At 40.9% G+C, this 12,703-nt stretch overlaps 1 protein-coding gene across 13 annotated transcripts in view; it reads left to right on the top strand.

Moving 5' to 3' along the window:
* Positions 1–12,703, top strand: part of CASK (calcium/calmodulin dependent serine protein kinase) — a 407,811-nt gene that overhangs the window by 313,139 nt on the left and 81,969 nt on the right. The window contains exon 1 of one of the 13 annotated variants that reach the window (XM_039525910.1): positions 4,285–4,341. The exons of the other annotated variants lie outside the window; for them this stretch is intronic. The gene's annotated coding sequence lies outside the window, so the exon portion shown is untranslated. Of the gene's footprint in view, positions 1–4,284; positions 4,342–12,703 lie in introns of those variants that run through there. 13 annotated transcript variants of the gene reach the window in all.

Genomic DNA, 12,703 nt, shown 5'->3' with positions numbered 1-12,703 from the left:
CCCAGACGCGACTGGCCAGGGGCTGGGCGCAGCGTGCGCGCTGCCCCGCAGCAGGCCCCGGCTCGGGGGGTTCGGGCCCGGGCACCAAAGCCGCAGCCGCAAACGCCACGTGCTTGGCCACTTCCTCCCCCCGCAGCAGTGGGAGCTGCAGCAGCGGCTGCTCCCGAGTCCCCTGCCCAGGTGGGGAGAACAGCTGCCACCTAGCCCCACGGGCCGCCCCCCTACTCTCCCTCCAGGTACCGCGCCCGAGTCCTGCCTGCTCGGGGCCAGGCCAGACTCACACTCACCCCGGCCCCACACTCCCCTGAGTCTCCTGGGCATGGCATGCTTGGAAAGAGGCGGGGATTTGGGGAGGGAGACAATGGGGCAGTGAGGGGGCGGGGATGGGGGCGAGGATTTGGGGAAGGATCCAATGGGGGAAGGAGGGGGCGGAGTCGGGGCAGGGGAGGGCGCGAGCCCTTCGGGCTTCGGAGCCTTTGCTTGTTTGTCCAGTGTCCCGACCTAACATTGGTCGGGACGCGGGACAAACAAGCAAATATCGGGACAGTCCCGATAAAATCGGGACGTCTGGTCACCCTAGTCTTTGATCCTTTGAACACATGCAGTCTGAATGCGTAGTTTTAGTCTTTGTAAGCTATTTCTGTGGTGAACTGGTCTGTGCAGTTCAGAATACCTCCAGAGCTAGTCTGACCTGTGTCAGGTGACTTTAACTCTAGGAGGGGTTGAAAGTGATTGAAAGTCCCTTCTGGCATGACTGTGAAATGTCAGCTCCTGAGTCAATTTTAAAGTCAATAGTCTTGCCATGAATATTCAATTTCACTCTCCAGACAGGCTCTATGTCATTGCAAGTGATAGATCAGAGAAACAATGGTTCTGGATTGTTTGTAATATTAGTCAACTCCCTGACTGCTTTTGTGTGGTGAACAGCCGCGAAACATCCATATTTCAAGCATTTATTACACCATGCACCTCTGGCTGGATGTGCATCATCTCTGTAGATGTGACTTTTTCCACAACTTGTGCATGTAGGCTAGAGTTTGTCCCCCTTAACCTGGGAGTTCTCACTCCTTGCCTTAGGGGTGTTATGATAACTTTTAATACTCAAGTGTCTGTTTATAGCTTCTAAGCTAGCTTCAGGTTTTTCAAGTTGCTCCTGTCTTTTTTGTTTTGTGGTTCGACTAATTCTGACAGCTTTGCTATCTGTAAAGCTATGGCGGCTAGGGTAACATCTCTCTTCATTTGTAGTTGCTGTGAAAGGCTTTTATCTGTTAACCCAATAACCACCCTATCTCTGATATTTTCATGTTTTGCATTCCTATAATCACAGTTTTCAGCTATTGTATGCAAAGCGCTTATAAAACATTCAACATTTCCCCCTGGTTCTTGATTTTTCTGGTGAAAACATGCTTTTTCATAAACCACTTTTTTCTGAGGTATAAAGGATACATTAAAACAGGACTCGGCAACCTCTGGCATGCAGCTCGCCAGAGTAAGCTCCCTGGCGGGCCAGGCCAGTTTGTTTACCTGCCGCGTCAGCAGATTCAGCTGATCATGGCTCCCACTGGCCGCGGTTTGCCGTCCCAGGCCAATGGGGGCTGCGGGAAGCGGAGTGGGCCAAGGGATGTTTAATATTTTACTAGAATATTTTGAATACAGGAGAAAAAGACCCCGCCCATTACTAAATCTTTGGGGAGACGTGGTGACACAAGTCATACAAAACCAAAATTTTAATAAAAGTTTAAAATCTTGAAACAACACAGAACAAAATCTCTTTTAAAAATTTAAGTACAATTTTTATTTCAGTAAGGCAGGTTAGGCAGTTTGTACACATTGATATGATGTCATTTTGCCTCTGGGAAGGTCATGTTCTATGTTTCAGTGACAGTCTGTGAGGAAGAGTTTGTTCTCCTTGAAATGGTTTGGGTCAGTGAGACTACCAGAACAAACTCTCTGACCCATTATCTTCTGCTGAGTAAGATTTTTAGGATCTGTTTTGGAGTTTTTACTGTCAAATCAAAATGTCAGTTGCATGAAAAACTGTGCTTCCCAGTTCTTGGCCTTTTTCCATATGTTAAATTTGTTCACATGTTCCTCCTCTTTCTCAAGAGTTGTTCTTATTTTTAGACTAAGCATGTGATTTATCTATTGGAATCTCTTCCCTGACTTCTAAACTAAATCTTCTCTAAAGGCAAAAGAGAGGAAGGCTCTCTATACAAATGGATGAAAATTATCCCTTCCCTTTTAAGTTTCCCTAGTTTAGTTTACACATCAAGCGGGGATTCTTTCTTTATAAAGTTACTCATAGGCAGGACAGCGAAAAAGTGTGTTCTGCTATTTCACTGTTTGAGTTCATTTATATATGTCTATTTTAAAAGCTATATTAAGAAAAAGCTTTTCTTGCAGTGTTAAGAAACTCATCTGTTTAGGCTTATTCCAGTGGTGAAGGAGTTCAAAAACAAAAATGCCTTTTTATTCCTTTTAATTTACAGGATAATCTGTGCAACATAAAATATATATCTATGAACTGAGATGTCTGAACTGTAACTGTAGCCTTTTGATTATGGTCATATTTTTCCTAGAACCTAAACTGTATACTGTACCTACTCTTTGTTGGATCACCTACCCTTTAAAGATCACCAACAAGTCTAATTACGGTAGCTTATTTGTGTGTGTTTTTAATATTACTTTTTCTCCAATAGTTTTATAAGTTCAGAACATAAACTATAGACTAATATGTTATGATATAAACAGAAGCACTAATGTGGAGAGTGGAAATCCAACTTTTTTTTCATTGCAAAGTAAATATCTGTGGAACTCTGACATGTATATATCATTTGTGAGCTAAAATATCAAATACTAATTCAAACAAACAGTGTGCAACATTTGCTATGCCACAGCAACGTAGATCTATTCCAGGTAAGTTTTTGTGTCTAAACTTTTGTGTACAGTTCAGAGGGAAAAAATTCTTAAATTGGTGTTTTTGGTAGTGATCAATTTAGATGCATGTGACAAAGTGTATAATTCAGCTCTTGTTTCCTGCAGATAGTAAATTACAAGTGTAAAACAGGAAAGCTACCGGATGTATTTTTAATGTGGTTTTTGTCCCTGCTAGAGAACAGTTCTCTTTATGTAAAGATCAGGATCCTGCACTCATTTTGGGCCCAGTTCTGCAAAGCACTAGTGCATCTCCTGGAAGGGTCTTTCAAAATAGTTCCTCTTGTATGGTTGTCAGTAATCATACAGAATCAAAACTAATTTATTCAGAAATAGTTTGATAATTCCAAAAAAACCAAATGATTCATTACAAAAGTATTAGATGTGTTTACAATAAAGAGAGGGAAACAATCATTTTGGGAAACATACAAAAATACAATCAAATTTAATACTTGATTATTTTTTTTAAAGAATGAGAGTGGTTTTAGATTGGACAGTGTCACTTGTATTACACGGGGAAACATGTCCCTTCCTCTCTTTTGGAAATGTGATGTTAAAAATTCTAATGAATCATGCAGCACATTCCTGCATCCAATTCAAGCAGATATTCCTATTTTTATGCCTGTATAAAGCTTTATGGACTGATTCTGATGTCCAGCTTAGGTCATAATGAAAGTAGCATTATTAATAAAAAAAGTAACACAAATAAGTAAAGAATACAAGTTATTTAATGAAAAAGCATGGCACAATTTAATGTAGTGGAACAGGTTTTTATTTCTAACAGCAGATTTTAGATACCTTATCAAATACTTTGATTAAAGTATTTTATTGACTTTCATGAGGTAGATACCACAAAGCATTGCGTATTATGTATGTCAGCAGTATTGGCACAGCATGAATTTAGTTACTGATTTTGGAGACATCCGTGAATGGCTATTTTTTACATCAGTGTGACACAGATTTTTACCCTAATGATTAGTTGTTTTAAAGAATACTTTGGGCATGATTGCTTTGCCTAGGGGAGGATCTTAGCAGAACATGTTCCATCTATATGGCTAGCTGAAAGGAAGGCAGGTTTGCTAGAAGGTAAAACCAGAAGCTGCCATTACACAGCTGCCTGCACTGAAGGCTACCAGTAAAATCTGTCTCTTGTTGAGTCAAGCAGTTTGGTCACCTCTCAGGGACAGCTTTTGTGGGTGATTCTGAATACAGATGTCCTTCGATTTACAAGTGAAATTTTCACTCAGCAAGAGAACAATATCAGCTTTTGTGTGTCTGGGGCCAGTCTGTGCTGCTAGCTTTGTCTGTGTGTGTGTGTGTCTTTCTGTCTGTCCTAAGCCAGATAGTTCTAGGCAAGTTTATTACTTACCTACCTAAGAAGTTTGTGTTATATCTGCAAACTTTAAGGTAAGTGGTGTTATGTTTGTGTACTTATATCTGTGATAGAAAAAAGTGCTATAAACTTCAGTGGAACTTTATTAACCTGTTTGCTAGTATATCACATAAAAAATTAGTTTGAGAGAGATTGAATAGCCTTGATGTATATACTGTAGCGTTACTGAGTATCTGTGTACTTGACGTTGGTCTGTAAGTTGTAGCCATTTTATTGCTTTAAGAGTTTTTTCATTTATATGCATAAATAATACATATATAAAGTACATTGATTTTAAGGGTTCTTGTTCCTGTATCTCTTCTTCTGTGTAGTTAATGGTAATATTTCAAAGGAAAACTAACACCGCACATTTATGGAGTTCCTCTGATAAATGTATACTTTTGAAGACTATGTTTGGTCTTTTACTGTTAGGTTTTTTGTTTGTTTATCTTTCCCTAATCACAGCCTGATGTTAGCACTAATAAATTTGAAAGTCTCTTCCAAAAATAGTAGTCATTTAGCTTTCATCATTCCTACTTTATAATCTATTTATGCATTTAAAAATGCTTTTAACCCTGTTTACGTTTATCACCAAGATTATTACGTTTTCAGAACAGAGCATACTATATTACCAAATTGTGCATTTTGGTGGAAAATAAAGTGGCAGCAATCAGTTCTGTTTCCAGAGAGGAGTTTTTAGTGTTCATCCCTGAGTTTAAAAGAAACCGAGAGAGACTATCCCTCAATACCATTTTGCTAATGGATTTCCTAAACAATACAGAAAATAGAAACTGGTATATTCTGATTAACCTTGAATGGCAATGTTTGAATCTGTTCTCATTAACTTGACATTAACTTGTATGTTCTGTATTGGAACCACACTCTTATTCTCCATGTAATCACTTTGTGTGGTTCAAAGTCATTAGTTCAGCGTTTGTTTTCACTACTTTGAATGTTGTTTGTGTGTTAGATGTCATAAACAGGGCATTTTTAAGTGGGTCATTAATACACTCTTTTTGTGTAATTTGAGGCACAAGAGCACTTGTATTAATGGCTAAACCCCATCTGGAATGTGCGTGCGCACACACACCTTTTTCTTTAAGTTATCCTTTCATTAAGTTGTAAGTTCACAGTAGAAAGGAAATAGAAAATAATGAATTTTATAAGCTGGCTTGCTACCTCTTCCTCTCTACCAGTGACTTTTGTCCTACTTTCGGGAAGTTGAAGTCCAAATCTGGCAGCATTGCCTAGTGGCAGTGATTTTGTCTGTAACATGTAGTGGTGAGAGTTTAGTGGCTGGGTGTAGGGGAACCTGGGCCCTCTCTGTTCCACTATGTTCCAACCCAGTAGCCTTTGTATAATAGTTCAAATATGTGGCCTAGGGGCCAGTGCCCTTACGCCTGTTCCATGGCCAATTCTTACCCCAGCTTCGGTTCCTCCATCCGCACCACTGGTCTCCTTCTGCATTCCCCCCAGGAGTCCTTTCTGATCATGCTCCAGAGCGTCTTCCTCTGTCAGTAGGGCCCTACAAAAGTAGGGTGGCAATACCATACCAGGCCATCCTTACTTCTGCACTGCTGCTGCTGGCAGCGGCGCTGCCTTCAGAGCTGGGATCCCAGCCAGCAGCCACCGCTCTCTAGCTGCCTAGCTCTGAAGGCAGCGCCACCACCGTCAGCAGCGCAGAAGTAAGGGTAGCAGTACCACAACCCCCACTACAATAACCTTGCAACCCCCACACACAAACATACGCAGCTCCTTTTTGGATCAGGATTCCAACAATTACAACACCGTGAAATTTCAGCTTTAAATAGCTGAAATTATGAAATTTATAATTTTTTAAATCCTCTGACCATGAAATTGACCAAAATGAACCATGAATTTGTTAGGGCCCTATCTGTCAGCCACAGCCCATTATTCCTAGCATCTGAGGGGTGAAGGTTGTATGGTGATTTGCCAGTGGGGCCTGGTCTTAGCCTTATGGAGTCCTGTCAGTTCCTCTGCAGGAGCTTGCAGCACACATCTGTTTCCCTAAGGTGTTCTCCTAGACTGAGGTGAGCTTCTCCCTTTTGAGCCCAGCCTCCAATGTGAGCATGCCTAGCAGGTGTGGCTAGGTGAGGCCAGCTGGGCCCAGAGCTGTTTTTTAACCTTTAGGGCACCAGTGTGAGGCTCAGATACCCCATCATACCTACATAGAAGGAAATTGAGAGAAATAGGTGCATTTGTGGGGTGTTTTGATGTACAAATATGGCATGAATACAAGTTAAGGATATAAGAGCAAGATTGCAAGTCAGAAAGTTTCAAAAGTTAGGGTAGTTTTGGAAACTTGGCTAAATTGCATATCCTATATATCCAAGGATGTACAGTGACAACACATTAATACATTAAACTTGAGAGAAAGAGGAATAGAAAATACTACATGTGTGTAACCTGGTTGAGAGAGAGGCCAGAGCAGCTGTTTCTGTTTTATTTATTTGGTTTTGGGTAGTTTGTAATAAGAAAATCATTTTTTGTTCAGTTTGCTTAAACTTCCTCTCCCCAGAAAAGTTCACCTTTGGACTGAGACTAACCTATGGAACGTTTCAGGTTTCAGCTCCAAAGGAATGTGTTTGAAAAGGTTATGAACAACTGAAAAAAGGGAGAGGTGTAGAATAGAAGTTGAAACTCCTTAGAGTTCATTTAATTAAGTGTGCCATTTTCTCTCACACAAACAGTGGTAGTTGAATACATAAACAATACCTCTGCCTCTGCTATTTCTGAACCAAGAATTCATTTAACACATGTATTGTTCTGTTTAAAAAACAACACATTTCAAATATTTGGGAGTACAAATGGTTTCTAAAAATAAATTGTAGCTGGTCTTGTCTGTGCATAGAGAAAATCCTGAAAAAGTATAAGAGTATATGCACTCCAGCTGTAAAATATAAGTATTTTGAAATAGCAAGAATTCTATCATATGAGCATCTAATTTACAAGATTAATGATGAATTTGTAGAAATGTGTATGCTAGCAGAGGAGTTTTTCTTACATAAGAGATAATGTAGATGTGTAAACAGTTACATGAAATCACTAGAGGCACGTTGTGGTGGAATAATATAGAAATTTTTAAAATGTGTTATGATGGTCATATTACTTGTTGGCTTTTATTCTTTGCAACTCTCCTATATATTGTATAACACTTTAACAATTAATTATATTTAAAATGTATGTCAAATTTAGATTCCCAATTCTTGTACAGAAAAAGCAGTACATTTGCAAATTGCATATGCATTTTAAGTTGCACACGTTATTTGTAAATCTACTGCCACCGTTGATGTATGTGGTGTCTGATAAATTGTTTTAAACCATTCTTTTTCCGTCTGTTTACAAAATGGAAACTTGTGTTTACCTTCTCTCGCACAGTTGAAAAAGCCTTAGTATTACATTGTAAATTCATACAGATTTCAGAATGTAATCCAAGTGCAACTAAAAGAGATTTCTCACTACTCGTCCTGGATGGATCATCTGGGAGATGACTGTGATGCTTTGGGGCAGGGCTTAATAACCTTCAGCTTATTTCAAGAGCCAACAATGTTTTTTAACTGTGAGTTGAGTCTCTTGCAGAAAATTTCACGTATGTTGGGTAAAATGTATGTTTTCACTTAAAGAAAGAGAAATATTTCCAGTCAAAGTATCTTCTATTAAATCCCTTGCTTATGACCAGCTTTGTGGTGTAGCAATAACACAGTACTTCACTGTGCAAGAGAGATGAATATAAGGTATGCTCTCCCTCTCAAATTGACATGTGTACCATAGCGAAAAAGCGCAAAACTCCTTGGGAGCCTTTGTTCAGCTGCATTGGCCCCTACCATCTGTGTAGAGGAGCAGAAGGTAGAGTTCTAAAAAATAAGCCTGGGACTCTAATCGATGGTGCGGCTATAGTATGCAGCACAGTCATACCACGATGGGAGTATGAGAGCATGGCTGCTGAAATGATAGACTAGGCAGGAGCACTGCTCAGTGAGACAAAAGGCTGGTTTGAAGGGAGTAATTGCCTTTTAAAGAAATAAAGAATAAAGACTCAGCTGTCAGTTACTGTGACGCACAATTAGTGCATCCAACCTCAGGATTAGTTACTCTGATGCGTTCACAGAAGTACCTTCTCCAATCTCCAAGGAAGCAGCCAGGGGGCTGAAGATCAGAGTTCTTGACCAGGGCCGGCTCCAGACCCCAGCGCGCCAAGCCCGCACTTGGGGCGGCGTCCCACGGGAGGGTGGCAGGCGGCTCTGGTGGACCTCCCGCAGGCATGCCTGCGGAGGGTCCACTGGTCCCGCAGCTTCCGTGGACCTCCTGCAGACGTGCCTGCAGAGGGTCCGCTGGTCCCGCGGCTCTGGTGGAGCATCCGCAGGCACTCCTGCAGGAGGTCCACTGGAGCCGCGGGACCAGCGGACCCTCTGCAGGCATGTCTGCAGGAGGTCCACGGGAGCCGCAGGACCGGCGACCGGCAGAGCACCCCCCGCGGCATGCTGCCCTGCTTGGGGCGGCGCAAATCCTAGAGCTGCCCCTGTTCTTGACCAAAAGAGGGAAATGGTCAAATAATAAGTAATTCATTCCAGGTCTCAAACTGCAGAAGCATGTTCTGTAGCTTAGAACCTAAGTTCAGCATAATAGTTTGTTTGGGTTAATTAAAACATGATACAGAATTCATCTTTTGCACTTCCCACTAGATTTCCCTTTTCTTTACTTTACTTTTTTTTTAATTTTGGTAGTTTTAATGCAGCCAGGTAGAATCAAATAAATTAAATTAATTTTTTTAAATAATTGGAGATATATGTATCTCCTAGAAATTGAATCCAGCCCCCTGCCTTCATTAGCAGGACCAAGTACTGATTTTTGCCCTGGATCCCTAAGTGGCCCCCTCAAGGATTGAACTTACAACCCTGGGTTTAGCAAGCCAATGCTCAAACCACTAAGCTATCCCTCCCCCCTCCTCTTCCAGTGGGTGAACAGGTACTGCAGCTGGGTCAGATATTGTGATAGCAGTCCTCACTATCATATCAGCATTCTGCTAATCTGAAAACAACAAAGAGCCTTCAGCTGGCAGGTTGTGTTGTGGAGATGAACAAATAGAACTGATGGAAATCACCATCCACCCACAAACATATTGTATCTGAAATTTTCCATGTACCATACTCCATTACTGTGTGCTCACCGCAACTGTATGCTGCTTGTCATTGTCCAGCTGGCCAGAAGAAGAGAGGTTGTCTCCTCTCTAAGGGCTCCCTTTGCAACTACTAGTAGAGGGAGAGGAAGAGAAAAGTTTACCCGAACAAAACAGGTAGGAGTAGGAAATGGTTGGCTAGACCAGGTTGGCCCCTCCCACTGACAGGAAGAAAAAGTGGGGTATTTATATCTCATGCGCTCCCAAAGAAGCCCTCTTTAACCAGTATCAAGCTGGCAGCACCCCCCTGCCCACCCATGAAATCTGAAAAAAGACTGGGTTCCTTCATGGCCCACTGTGAACATTACTCTAGTTGCCCCTTTTTTCCTTCACTGGAAGATTGGCTGAAATGATGTGGGTTTTTTCACCTTCCCCACAGAGTGATTAAATTATAAGGTCACAACTTAGTATGTAAAATTAGTAGTGGATTTTTAGTGTGTGAATATTGTGCACTGGTATGGAGCAGATGCAGCCACACACAATGTAGAGTCATAGAATATCAGGGTTGGAAGGGACCTCAGGTCATTTAGTCCAACCCCTGCTCAAAGCAGGACTGATCTTTACCCTAGTTCCCCAAATGGCCCCCTCAAGCACTGAACTCGCAACCCTGGGTTTAGTAGGCCAATGCTCAAATCACTGAACTATGCCCTCCCCCAGCTGAATACAGTGATGCAGTGCATCACTGGAACCCTTAAGTCAGCTCCAACACCATGGTTACCTGTTCTAACATCATTCCCCCGCTGATTCACCAAACTGCTGCAACACTCTGCGAAGCTCAGCGAATCCAGGCAAACAGATGTCTTCCTCTCCACCAAGACCTCGACAACACTCCCCCACACACACACTCCCCCAACATCGTAAGCCCCGCATGCCTTTCTGGGAACATTCATAGCCTGATTGCATGAGGCTAAATGACCAGAAGGAGGCTTGGAAAGCAGACTGGGCTTAACAAGACTTTAAAAATAAGCTCCTTGTGCCGGATCCCACACAGAAAGTTCCTGGGTTCAATCTTCCACGGACATCTTGGTCAACTCTGAACTGAATCCAAACCAACCATGGTAGATATGGACATCTAATGCACAAATGGAAGATCAATGATTCGCCAGCATTCGAGTGTGGATCCTCATGAGAGGCCATCAAACATATCACCACCTACTGCCCAATTTATAAATATGAAGGAGGCATCACTAAAATAAATTCTGCTACTCTTGATGTAGCCATCTGGCTCTATCAACTTCAGGTGAAATTGTAGTTGCTTCTCTACATCAGCAATATGAAAAAAGAAGTGTATCTACTTGTTATGGAAGGGTACAGTCATTGGATAAAATGTACCAGAAAAGGATTTAAAGGAAAGCATCCCTTAAGGGAGCTTCAGAAGGGAAGAGGGTTCAGAGCTTCTGCGTCTGGTACAGGGAGAGCCAACCCCCATCCTTTTAAATCTCCTTAAACCTTATAGGTGGGGTGGGTGGCAAGGTCCCAGCAACGGGATAGCTGGGATCAGGTTGGGGATTATGTGAAATAAGAGAATGATCATGACCTCCATTGTACAATTTATTGGCAGATTTCCCCACATTTTTTAAGTTAATAAAATTGTGGCCTAATTAAACCGCATTCACTGCCTCCTGTCTTTCCTCCAGCGTGGCCGGGCAGTATGGGGGTAGTGGGTAGTTTTAATCAGTCTCCACTGTTATATATAACGTGCCTTTAGGTGTATTTTTCTGCTTTTACATTAACTTCTTCTCCAGCCAAAGAAAGTAGAATCGTTCATTTTCTACTTTTTCCTAAGTAAATTAGATAAGTATTTTTTGTAGCCCCATGTGATCTCAGATATTTGGCATCAGGAAATAGGTCCTGGAAGATTTTTATAAGTTAAGATGCTGCAGAAATGTAATATTGATTTCAGAATGCGATCCAAGTTCAGCTTAAAGAGATTTCTCACTGTTCTTCCTGGATGGATCATCTTGAGAGAAGTTTGTGATGCTGTTGATTAAAAGATACTGTCTGCTGTCATCTTGATACACCAAACTCTGGGAGGTGTAAACTTTCACTGGGCCTTGGGGGGGAAAAAGTTTTCCCTCATTCCTACATAAAGAAATAGGTTTAATTTATTTTTCTTTTTCGTATTATTTTGAAGAATGAATAAAGAACAAGAACTTACAAGAAGACAGACAGTTGTAAAGGAATACTATTAAAAATCCTGCTTCTATGAATGAAGTTAAAATTCTTATAATATTGTTGTACTGTAGGACTAGCATAGTTATGAAAGTTCTAGCAATTTGTAAACAATATATTAAACTATCCTTACTAGCTTGAAGCTCAAAAAACATGAGAAAACAAGTTGTTCATGTGGAAGTAATTTCAGTGCCCTAATAATTTTAAAAGAAAATGGCCTGTTCTCCATTTTGGTTACTTAATTTAAATGCTACCTAGAGAATTGGCTTTGCTATGAAGTTCTCCTCCAGTTGATTACTTTCTCATGGCTTTTTTCTACTATAAACTGTTTTCACAGGGATATTTATGTCCTAAAGAATGGATTCGGTTTGAGTTGGCCTTTTCATACCCTTTTATTAAAATAATTCTTCCTAATTGGCAGAAGCCTTGTTGTCCAACCCTAAACTATGAAATGGCCTTCCAAGTATTGTATATTGTGTATTACTATTTTAATATTTAGTTTGTAGCTACATATAATTTATAAACATTTAGTTTTTATCTGTAGTTAATATGTACCTTATTGGAGCATGCACAGATATGGGTGGGACACTGCACCTGATCTGGATCAAACGACAAACATAACCAATATTATATGAGCATATGGTTAAATTATGCTCTTAATTTCACCTATGTAACTGCAGAGTTACACAGGTATAACAGAAAATAGAATTTGTCCAATATCTGTAATTCTTCTGCAGTCATATATTTCTGCAGATTTATGTGCTATATGATGTCACAAGGGAAAAAAAAGTGCCAAGATTACTACTTCAAACTGTAGCCTTCTAGTTCTAGAAGTGATAGCATTTCATTGTCCAAAACTGCCCCTGTGAGAACTGTCCACCACAGTTCTGTCAGAATCTCATTTCATATTTCTCATTAATTATCCCTCCAGTAACCAGACTGGACAGATTAGAGATGGGATAGCTGGTTCTGCCCTTGTTAATGACTCCATTATAGATTAGATCAGCCAGTGAATCTAAATTCATATA

Source organism: Mauremys reevesii, linkage group 1 (genome assembly GCF_016161935.1).
Source record: "Mauremys reevesii isolate NIE-2019 linkage group 1, ASM1616193v1, whole genome shotgun sequence".
Lineage (NCBI taxonomy): Eukaryota > Metazoa > Chordata > Testudines > Geoemydidae > Mauremys > Mauremys reevesii.
This window is presented reverse-complemented; position numbering and strand designations above follow the sequence as displayed.